This window comes from Thunnus thynnus, unplaced genomic scaffold, assembly GCF_963924715.1.
Source record: "Thunnus thynnus unplaced genomic scaffold, fThuThy2.1 SCAFFOLD_41, whole genome shotgun sequence".
NCBI classification, from domain to species: Eukaryota; Metazoa; Chordata; class Actinopteri; order Scombriformes; family Scombridae; genus Thunnus; species Thunnus thynnus.
In genome coordinates this window covers 171,533-182,500 of record NW_027095882.1, presented here as the reverse complement: position 1 = coordinate 182,500, position 10,968 = coordinate 171,533, and the positions used below count along the sequence as shown (strand labels likewise).

The following is a 10,968-nucleotide window of genomic DNA, read 5'->3' as shown; positions in this document are numbered from 1 at the left end:
CAAGGCTCCTCTGAGAGCAATACTGTAAACTGGAAGATAAGCCGGCCTAAAGACTCTTTCAGAGTGGCCTGAAACGGCTCGATTCTTTGTGCTTATGAAGACATACACACAGACCACAGCCTGATCCGGGCTCTTTCACTGCAACACCGCTGGTGATGCTGCACCAACAACGCTGGACCTGCCAAGATGACACCACTACCACGATGAAACACCTCAACAGTAAGGCATAACATGGCTTTATGATCAAGGGTTGATGTTTGTTACATACTCCCCCCCCTGCTGGATGGGATATGTATAGTCCTGCTACTGATCCTCTTGTTTGTGCTCTCTCTCCCAGGTGGCCTTAAGTGGATAATTGGGGGGAGGGCCTCTCTCATCTTCCCAGCCTGATCAACAGCAGCTTGTTTTGTGTGTTTGTGCAAAGAGGGAGGTGGAAAAAGAGTTAAAACAAAGAGAAAGAAAACAGGAAGATGGAAAAAGTGTATTTTTAAGGTCTTTTGTTGCTTATGTTTTATTGTTTGTTTGTGTTTTACTGTTTTAGGGTCTTATTTTTTGACAGTTTTACTCTTGTGAAGCAGTTTGTGACCTTGCTCTGTGAAAGGTGCTATACTAAATAAACTTTACTTACTAACTTACATGTTTATCAACATAACAGAAATCATCATATTTCAATAACATGAACCAAAATGCTATTAGTCGTGTATAAATATAAATCCTAGTGGCCAAAGTTGAGCTGAAGCAGAAGCCAGAAGACAATATAATCCAGGTTTAATTAGCACAATGATGTATTTGGACTCTAATTCTAATATTCTAATGAGGTAACAAACCAAAGTAGTCAAAGTATATTTCTATGATTCACTCAGAACTTTGTTACAGAGGGTTTTAATTAAGTAAGATAAGCCACTAAAATCAATTTTATTGGTGCTTTGTCTACACAATATTACACCGTGCAAATAGAACTGCAGTAAGTTACTTTACTTAATAATAAATGTTCAGTTTCTTGTTGATACAACTTTAGTTGTTTATGTGTCGACTAAGTTACATCTTAGTTTTTCAGATTGTACTTTCCTGTGGTGGTGTTACCGTGGACTGCATTATATAAAGAGGTGTTTCTGATATTTTGTCCACCTCATAACTTCACAAATATGGTTATAAAAACACTGCATAATCTGATCTCATACAGCATAAATAACAATTATAATTTTTTAAAATAATTTCCATACCAGGGACTCTATACTATGCATTGCTCTACAAATGAAGACAGTTTTATTTAAGAAATCAAATGTTTACTTTAATTACTTTAATTACTTTACTTAATTGTGGTAAAATGTGACATGGTGGCCCAGGTCTACTCCTGCTGCTAACAGTGATCAGAGCCAGCAGTGTTTCTGACGTCTCTCACTGACCTGGTCTTCCATTTTAAGAGATGCATGACACAAGAGTTAGTTAAAGGATCCTACGGCCCTTTGTGGTCTGGTCTGGGTGTCTCCTCTTCTTTTTGTTAATTTTGGCCGGCTCACCAGCTTTTGTTACTTGGTTATTGTTCAATCTTTGTGGGAAATCCTGACTGTTAATTATGTTGGGCCTTCTGCTGTTTGTAGAGGGTCATAACAATGTTGAATAATAAGAGTTTATTTAGAGAAGTTGAATTAGCACAGACAGCTGACCAGATAGATACAGAGTGTGAGAGTAGGTTTCAGACAGCCCCATGTTACAGATCCATGCTACAGCTGTAAAGGTAATGAAAGATCAAAGGGTTGGCTTATTATTTTAATGTGCAGAGTTGTGCAAGGATGATCATTTGCTTTGTTAATGTGTGCATGTCCTTGTGAGAAGGAATGTGTTTTTCCATTTTTGTTTAGGCTCAGATAAGGTAACATCCTGGGTCTGGGAGGAAACAGGACAGGTTAGAGGGTCAAAAGCCACAGAGGTTAGGGCTCTTGCCTTCCTGTGTCCTTGGGAGATGTGGTTCTTATCTAGCATATATGGACATGTAAATGTATACCTTGTGGCTGTTTGCCATTGGTTATAATCCACAAGTTTGTATGATTTGACCAATCACAGATCATTTCTCTGTTCCTACTCTCACTATAATAGAATAGATTTCCTCTTCGTTTGGTGAGACGAACTGATGCAAATCTTTGTGTTCTGTCTCCTTATTGTACAATAATAATTTTTAATCTTCAACCCAGCAGTGTTTTGTGTATTATTTCATATGTACGTTAAGTGTTTTCAGACAATTTCCACAACACAGCCTTCATTGAAAACTTGACATAAATTATACCTGTGCTTCATACAAGACCATACACACACAGACAGTTAAAGCATCTCCACTTTATTGTTTTCTGTACAGAGGTTTTATTTTAACAATAAGTCTTAAGATTATCATAAAGTGCCCAAATATATTTACAAAGTGCACCTATAAAACTGTACAAATAAAAAGAGCAAAGTCCAAAAATGTCCTTGCACACTTTAATACAGATGAGCTCGGGGTCATTAAAGTCACGGCGTCCGGTGAGCTCTCGCTGGCCCTTGAAAATCCGGGGGAGAAGGTGTAAATCTCGCGCCAGGCCGTACCCATATCCGCAGCAGGTCTCCAAGGTGAACAGCCTCGTGGCCCCTCACATGATTGCCATCTATCGATGAGAGTTGCTGAAGATGTAGATTACATGGAACACAGAGGAGAGATCTGAGTATTTGCCTCAACAAATTCCTTTATCAGACATAAACACAGAACAGAGGGAAACAATACCGTTACCTGCTCTGACCGGGTGCTGGTTACAGATTCATCCGCTGTGAGGAACAGAAGGTTGGAGATGCAGATCGGAGTGGTTGTTGGCAGCAGGACATGCAGGACAGAGGAAACAAAATACACATGTGGTTAGTCTGAGTAATAATAATGAGGAGCATCGTCCATGTGATCACTGTCTGATACAGCTGAGACAAGAGAAAAAAAAAAAAGATGACACTCTCAACTCTGAATTCTCTCATTTTTCTTAAGTCTGAACTATTTTTATTGAAAGCACAAATCAGGATATCAGCCAAGTTATGATGAATCTTAAAGTACTGCACAAACCAGATCATGTTCTTGTACTAGGAAGTACGTGCTGACTTCATCCCTGCTGGGCTGGATGTACCTCTGCATCCTGGAGATGCTGAAGAAAATCACTCAAGTCCTTGTTCAAAGTTTGCTGTGGTGGAAGTGATTTAATAGCATTCTGGAAATGTGGTGAGCTTACTGACACAGAACTGGTCTCAGTCAGTAGATTGACCCAGTGCAGAAGAAATGGAAAGACTAGATACAGTAAGATCAAGCCAGTGATCGACAAATGGTAAACCAAAGGTAGGAAGGGAGGGCATTTGCATACAAGATCAAGGGTCAATATTTTAAGGGAGACTCTCAGGCAGCATAGTAAGGGGGGGGGAACTCTCAGGTAGGTGAACTCAAGGGGCAGAGACAGGAGGGGGTGTTGCATTCAATCAAAATCAAAAAGGTCGAGTCAGCAGGGGCCAGGAGGCAGGAAAGACACAGCTGGTTGATCCCAGACGTCGACTGATTATCAAGTCTGTACCCAAATGTGTATTCTTCTTCAGAGACATCGACCTGTGATGAAAGATGAAGAGAAGAAGTGTGAAATGATGATCCAGTGAGAAGAAAAGCAGAGGCCTGGTCTCACACACACAGCAGCAACAGGGGGCCATTAACTAAAACAAAACCTGTTGAAAGCCAAATTGGCATATCTGTAGTTTGTGCTGGGAACATGAGAAGATAGATTAGAAAACGTTTTTTACTCAAGAATTTCTATAGATATGAATATAAAACTAAGAAACATGTCTTTACTTACATCTGTTAAGCTGCTCTTAGAAGGTTTTAATAAATTCAATTCATTTGTAGGTTTCATTGTGTAGGTCTGTCTTCAGGACAGTTCAGAGAGTGCTTTTTATAAAGACCTTTCTCTGCCATGAGCTTCCTGGCTGCGTTCTTCCACTGCACATCTGGGTTACTGCGATGTGGGAAAAGTGTTTTGTTATAATAGTGCCTATTTGTGATTCATGTGACTCACAATCAAAAACAAACATTAATGAAGTTGTGAGACTGAGATTCTCACCATTGAAAGGTCTCGCCGCTGCTGACAGAGGCGTCATTAGTCTGCACATTTTCACCAGTCTCAGGAGCCGCACTCTCAGGTGGCTGTGTGGTTGTTCTGGTGGAAGGTCTCGCCGTAACGTTGGCGTTAGGCAGTGGTGGAGGGACATCGGTCACCGCCATGTGACGACGCTGCAGCTCCTCAATCAGCCTTTCAATTAAGAAAAAGAAAACATAATTTAGACAATGTTAAAAAAAGTAATACATTTCAGAGAGTAAACAAGAAGTGATGTTTAAAAAAAGACTTCCACACCTGCTGAGTGGATCAGCATCGTCCATAATTTGGCGAAGGAGCACGTAACTAAACACCCTGCCAGATGCCAGAAGTTCATGAACATCCCTCTTTGCCTTCTCCACCTCTGCTTCAATGGCCTCTGCTGTACTGTTCTTCATGCAGACCCTGCGCAGATGAACTGAAAGGGTTTCCTGGGTTTTCATGCACACAGGACACAGCAGATAGTGCCTGTTGGGTTTACTGGAAACAGAAAAAGACATTCTTCACTTAATTTAAAGCTTACTCAGGGAGAAGTTCAGGAGCTTTCAGCAGATATGCTTGAAATCTTAGCTTGGGTAAATGACCCAATGATTTCATTTTCACCTGAATAGGGTCATTAGTCAGTCATTATGCAAAAGATGTGACCAGCTATGTTTAAAATATGTGAAACTATTATCATGACTTTTACAAACTGTTATTCTGTCTCTGGCTTGTTTACTCTGTTTTAACTTGATAAGAAAACAATGTTTTACTACATTCTGTTAAAAAAGGACTTCATAAGCGTTACATACTCCCCCCCTACTGGATGGGATATGTATAACCTGATACTCTATTGACCATTCGTTTGTGCTCTCTCCCAGGTGGCCCTGATTGGATGATTGAGGGGAGGACCTATAAAGAGGGAAGGAAGGTGGTTTGGACTCTCTCTTTTCCATTTTCCAGCCTGAGCAGCAGCAGTTTGGTTCTTGTGTTTGTTCTGTTATGTTGCAGTTTTGCCTTTGTTATTTCTTGGTTTGTGTTGGTGAGTCTGGAAGTCCTCTTTTTGCGGCTTTATTTCTGATAGGTTTAGTTGTTATGTGGATTTAGGTTAGAGGGGGAGCTCAGATCCTACAGCCCTTTGTGAGTTGGTCCTCTTCTTTTTGTTCTTGTTGGCCGGCTCACCAGCTTCTGTTATTTTGTTGTTGTTGTCAATAAATTGGTTTAATTACTGTGGAATATCTTGTCTTATAATCATATTGGGCCTTCTGTGGGCGAGCTGGTTTTAGAGGGTCGTAACAATAAACATTATTGTACATACAAACTAACCTCATAATTTGGTCCCTTAGTCTGGGAACCATTGGCAAATATGCTTAAAATCTCAGCTTGGTAAGTGACCTTTTGAATTGATCTTATCTTACCCCTGGGGAGCCATTTTTCAGGAATGAAAAAAGCTGGTAAAAAGAACAGGAACAAAAACAGGAGAAATCTTCAGTGAAGATGTGAACGCTTCTCTAGAAGACTGGATCTCTTAATAACCGATGAGCTTCTGTGGAGACCCAGAAGAAAGTGACTGAACATTTGGTGGCCTCATCTTATATGTCTGACAGTCCCGCCCACATTCCTGCATTAGCATTTGCATGCATACACACCTGTGAGGGGGTGGACATGATACTCTGTGCTTGAAAATGTAAAATAAAGTTAAATGTGTTTCTTTTTTTTTAAATTTTGATTACTCATAGTTTTGAAAAGAAAAACTTAATTTATCAAAGGTAAATGGTGACTAACTAAAGCTGAGTCTTTCAGCATATAAGGTGATCTCCCCCCCCTCCCCACCCCCATCCTTTCCAAGACAGACTCTCACCTTGAGTGTGTCCCAGTTCTAGGAGATGGATCAGAGTGAACCCCCCTCCTTTCAAAGACATTCACATTCCTGAAGTCAGCATGTACTTCCTAGTACAAGAACATGATCTGGTTTGTGCAGTACTTAAAGATTCATCTTAATTTGGCTGATATCCTGATTTTTGCTTCCAATAAAAATAGTTCAGACTAAATGAAATGAAAGAGTTCAGAGTTGGGAGTGTCATCTTTTTAAAAATTATTTTTTTTCTCTTGTCTCAGCTGTATCAGACAGTGATCACGTGGACGATGCTCCTCATTATTATTACTCAGACTAACCACATGTGTATTTTGTTTTCTCTGTCCTGCATGTCCTGCTGCCCACAACCACTCCGATCTGCATCTCCAACCTTCTGTTCCTCACAGCTGAGGAATCTGTAACCAGCACCCGGTCAGAGCAGGTAACGGTATTGTTTCCCTCTGTTCTGTGTTTATGTCTGATAAAGGAATTTGTTGAGGCAAATACTCAGATCTCTCCTCTGTGTTCCATGTAATCTACATCTTCAGCAACTCTCATCGATAGATGGCAATCATGTGAGGGGCCATGAGGCACGCTAACATGCCAGAGGCATGGACTGGTGCGAGGTTTACAACTTCACGGATTTTCAAGGGCCAGCAAAAGTTCACCGGACACCACCAGAACCTCTCTTTCCCGGGAACGGGCCCCTCTTTCAGGCCGAACCCATTCCAGGGCGCCCTGCCCTTCACAAAGAAAAGAGAGCTCTCCCCGGGGCTCCCGCCAGCTTCTCCGGGATCGTTTGCGTTACCGCCCTGGACGCCTCGCGGCGCCTATCTCCGCCACTCCAGATTCAGCAGTCTGAACCTGACTCCAGTTTGATCGGTCGGGGGCAGTGTAGGCCATCGCCCCACCCTTCCGAACGGCGTTCGCCCATCTCTTAGGACCAACTGACCCATGTTCAACTGCTGTTCACATGGAACCCTTCTCCACTTCGGCCTTCAAAGTTCTTGTTTGTTAAAACCACCAAGATCTGCACCCGCAGCAGCAGTGCAGAAGGAGGCAAAGCTCATCTGTATTCAAGTGTACAAGGACATTTTTGGACTTTGCTCTTTTTATTTGTACAGTTATATGGGTACACTTTGTAAATATTTGTGCATTATATGATAACCTAAAGACTTTTCTTATTGTTAAAGTAAAAGCTCTGTACAGAAAACAATGAAGTGGAGGTGCTTTAACTGTCTCTGTGTGTATGAAACACAATTATGACTGAAGTCAATTTTTTAATGAAAGACATAACATGGGGCTGTTTGAAACCTACCTCACAATCTGTGCGCCTCTGTTCAGCTGTCTGTGTGCCTCTAATACACATGTAAACTTCCACCATTCCACCACAGGCTGGTGCAGCGGAGCAGGAGCCATGTCAGATGTTTAGCACCACCCAATGGTCACTGCCTAGATGACACACAGGCAACAATTTAGAAAGAAAAGTACAGCCTCTTGACATCTTATCAAGTTTGTATAAGCTACAATCATAGGTGGAAGAATGGTAAATGGACTGTACTTGTACAGCGCCTTTCTAGTCTTCCAACCACTCAAAGCGCTTTTTACACTACGAATCACATTCATACACATTCACATGCTGAATGGGTACAGGGGCGACCATGCAAGGTCCCAACCTGGCCATCAGAGGAAGCTAACCATTCACACACATTCATACACTGATGGTTCAGCCATCAGGAGCAATTTAGGGTTAAGTCTCGTCAGCGGTTAAGTGTCTTGCCCAAGGACACATCGACATGTGGACTGGAGGCGCCGGGAATCGAACCGCTGATCTTCCAATTAGTGGACGACCCGCTCTACCTCCTGAGCCACAGCCGATCTGAAGTAATCAGATCCTTTACTGCACTAAACGTAGTAATAGATCAAACACAATACCAACAGAAAAAGGGCATGTACACTCTATCTAATCTAACAGATCAACTTAGAACTTAAAAATGATTTTGTGGTCATGGTCACGTCAAATGATACCTGTGTGTGATGCGTACAGCTCAGCTGACCATCAGACTGAACACTAGTGGGTTATTTCATGAGATATTATCATCAATGGAAGGAAAAACTTCAGGCACTGATGAATGGAGCAGGAACAAAAAAACTAGGATTCAATTAAAAGCCTTTATTCAAAACACGGCTCCTTACAATAAAAAATTATCTGTTTCAACTTTAAAGGTCCAAAAGGCTGAACAAAAAACAAGCAAACATGAACATATGATTATGCAAGAATGTCAGTTTGTCAGAATGAGACTCAAGCACAGGGCTGTCTATAAAGCCAAGTGGCCAGTTAGCTCTTCTCACTGACATGTAAATGAGTCTTTAAAGTCTCAGTGTCTCGTCAGCGGTGGTTCAGAGGTTGTTGTTCTTTTCTTTTTGTGAAGAAGACTGTCTTGAGGAAAATAGCAGGACGAGTAAGTACTGATTCATTTTCACTAGTTGATTTTTTAATTTGTGTTTTCTGCTTGATTTGTGACATTTGTGACAAAATAAAATCTAAATTCAGTCCTCCAGAGAGATAATACTTTTTATTGCTGTGTTCATATCAGAGCGTGTGTTTCTGTATTTGGAGAAGTTTACTGATGCTATGGCTGTGCTAGGCTGGAAAGTCAATACTTGTTGCAAAGAAGATAATTTAAGTTTTAATTTGATGCTGAACATGTTTGATTTAAAGCAGGTTTAACAGAAATACAGGAGGATAGGTACAATTATAAATGTAGGTTGGCTGAGGGTCTTTTGAAAACAGCTAAATGTAAACGTAATTCAGCAGCGTGCTGCTAGACACCAGATAGTTTCAAATGAACAATGTTGGAGTTGGATCATGTTAACCTGAAAGACCAGGTTAACTATAGAGAACATATTTGACCTTCAAAGGTCAGCAAAACAATCACAGCCCAAACCTATGCAGTAGAAACATCTGGTCAACGTGAAGTGGAAAAAATAACAATACAGGACTCTTACAGATAAAGTATTATCATGAATTTCACCCATATCAGTTCTTCTCTGTCTTGTTTCATACAACCAGAGTTGCCTGGTGCCGGGGACAGGAAGGAGCAGCAGAGGAAAGAGGAAGACGCCAGCTGCAAAAGAAGGTTTCAGCAAGGACAAGGCCAACTAAGACAAAGCTAACCGCTACTTCTCGCCAAATCAAGGTGAAGCTGTATTTTACAAAAACCGTGGAAGAAAATGTTGTGGAGATTGTACCATGGAACAAACATTTCAAGCATCTTAAATGCCTTGTTGATCAGTCTAAACCCAAAATCTGAACATCTGATCATATTCAGCACAAACTTTGACTCAGTTTCACAAAAAGATTGAAAACAACACATCATGAAACATTGTTTACTCCACTGTTACCTGTGTACAGCGGACTAGTGACACACAAACACATTCGTCAGTGTCGCTGTATTTTTACACTTCAACAATACACAAGTCAAATACAACAGACACTTAAACATGTTTTTTATTGGTAATTCAGTTAAAATAGAAGACATGAAGCCAGTTTAGATGATTTAAAGAATAAATCCAGTTCCATGAGTTGCTCAGCAGGAATGACATCAATAGCTTGTTGTTGTTGGATAGCCTCATTAAGACAGCAATAGTGGAAGTCAAGTGGACACTTAGCACTCTCAGCCTACTGTTTAACATCATTATGAGCTCTTCACCTCTGAATAGATTCACTAGCACTCATTCACAGTTTGGCTGCATTGTGGGGGACGCCCCATTGACCCTGTCCTGTTGTCAGAAAAGATGTGAGAACACACTGCATGTGAAAAACAATATCAGCTGAGTGGTTTTATTCTGACTTTACAAGTTTTAAACTTGAAAGTTAACATAGTTAACATGGGTCAGAGGTCAAATCTGTATATTTAAGCTGGTATTTCATGTCAGCGTGATCTGATTTACTGGTGTCTTACCTCATTTTAAAGCTCAGATTCAGACCTTCTCATAGAGATAAACACTGTTAATGTGAAACCTTCTGCTGACTAGCAGCACGTTGTTGAATTCTGGTTACATTCAGCTGTTTTGAAAAGGCCAGCAGGAAACCTGTATTCATGTTTTTACCTTTCCTCCTGTATTTCTGTCAAACCTTCAAATAAAACATGTTGGACACCAAATTAAAGCTTAGACTCTCTTCTTTCCAACAAGTATTGGCTTTCCATCCTAGCACAAACTGGCTGCTAATAATAGATGAATGCAGAATTGTGGAACAATATACAATATATACAAACAACAGAAAACAAACATCAATACATAACTTAATTCAATCAATTAACATCAATACGTCAAAAGTGAACAAATAAATACATGAAATAGAAATATTTACAAAGCTGTGTGAAAAAAGAAATTAAGACACAAGGAGAAATATATACTAACATAAACAAACAACACTGAGGAGTCTCAGTATAATATATAATTAATATTATTAATAATATACAATATAATTACTATATATAATGTTACAATTAAAATGGCGTGCTTATATCTTTACACAAAGAGATAAGCCAGCCACTTTAAAAATAGATGATATGATACTACTACTACTACTAATAATAATATAGATATAATTATACTATAGATAATGTACAGATATGTACAGATAACAATGCTACTCATTGTCACTGATGCCTCGGCTGGTGTTACTGGGGGAACAGCTGCTTGGTACTGGGCAGAAGATATTTTGCTGATGTGTACAACCTGATAGTTTGTTTGTTTGGTGGCTTTTAACAGGATTTAAAAAGGCAAGCAATTTTAGAGAAAAGATTGGCATTACTAAATGACTGGGCTGTTTCTGTGGAAAGCTAATTAGGGATATTGAAAAAAATATATAAACATTAACAGGTGGTTAAAAAGAATGTGCAAACAAATGATTTTATTATCAATTTTCAATTTTTTATCTGCTATAATTTATTATCTATGAATATAGCATCTTCCTAAATTGCA

At 40.0% G+C, this 10,968-nt stretch overlaps 1 long non-coding RNA gene across 2 annotated transcripts; it reads left to right on the top strand.

The window, feature by feature from the left end:
* Positions 1–6,052: 6,052 nt before the first annotated feature.
* Positions 6,053–6,785, top strand: LOC137178746 (uncharacterized). 2 transcript variants are annotated; one of them, XR_010927195.1, is made up of 3 exons: positions 6,053–6,092; positions 6,384–6,418; positions 6,541–6,785. It is a non-coding gene; the product is annotated as an uncharacterized lncRNA (long non-coding RNA). The 2 variants fall into 2 exon arrangements; XR_010927194.1 differs by having other exon boundaries at positions 6,525–6,785.
* The last annotated feature ends 4,183 nt before the right edge of the window (positions 6,786–10,968 follow it).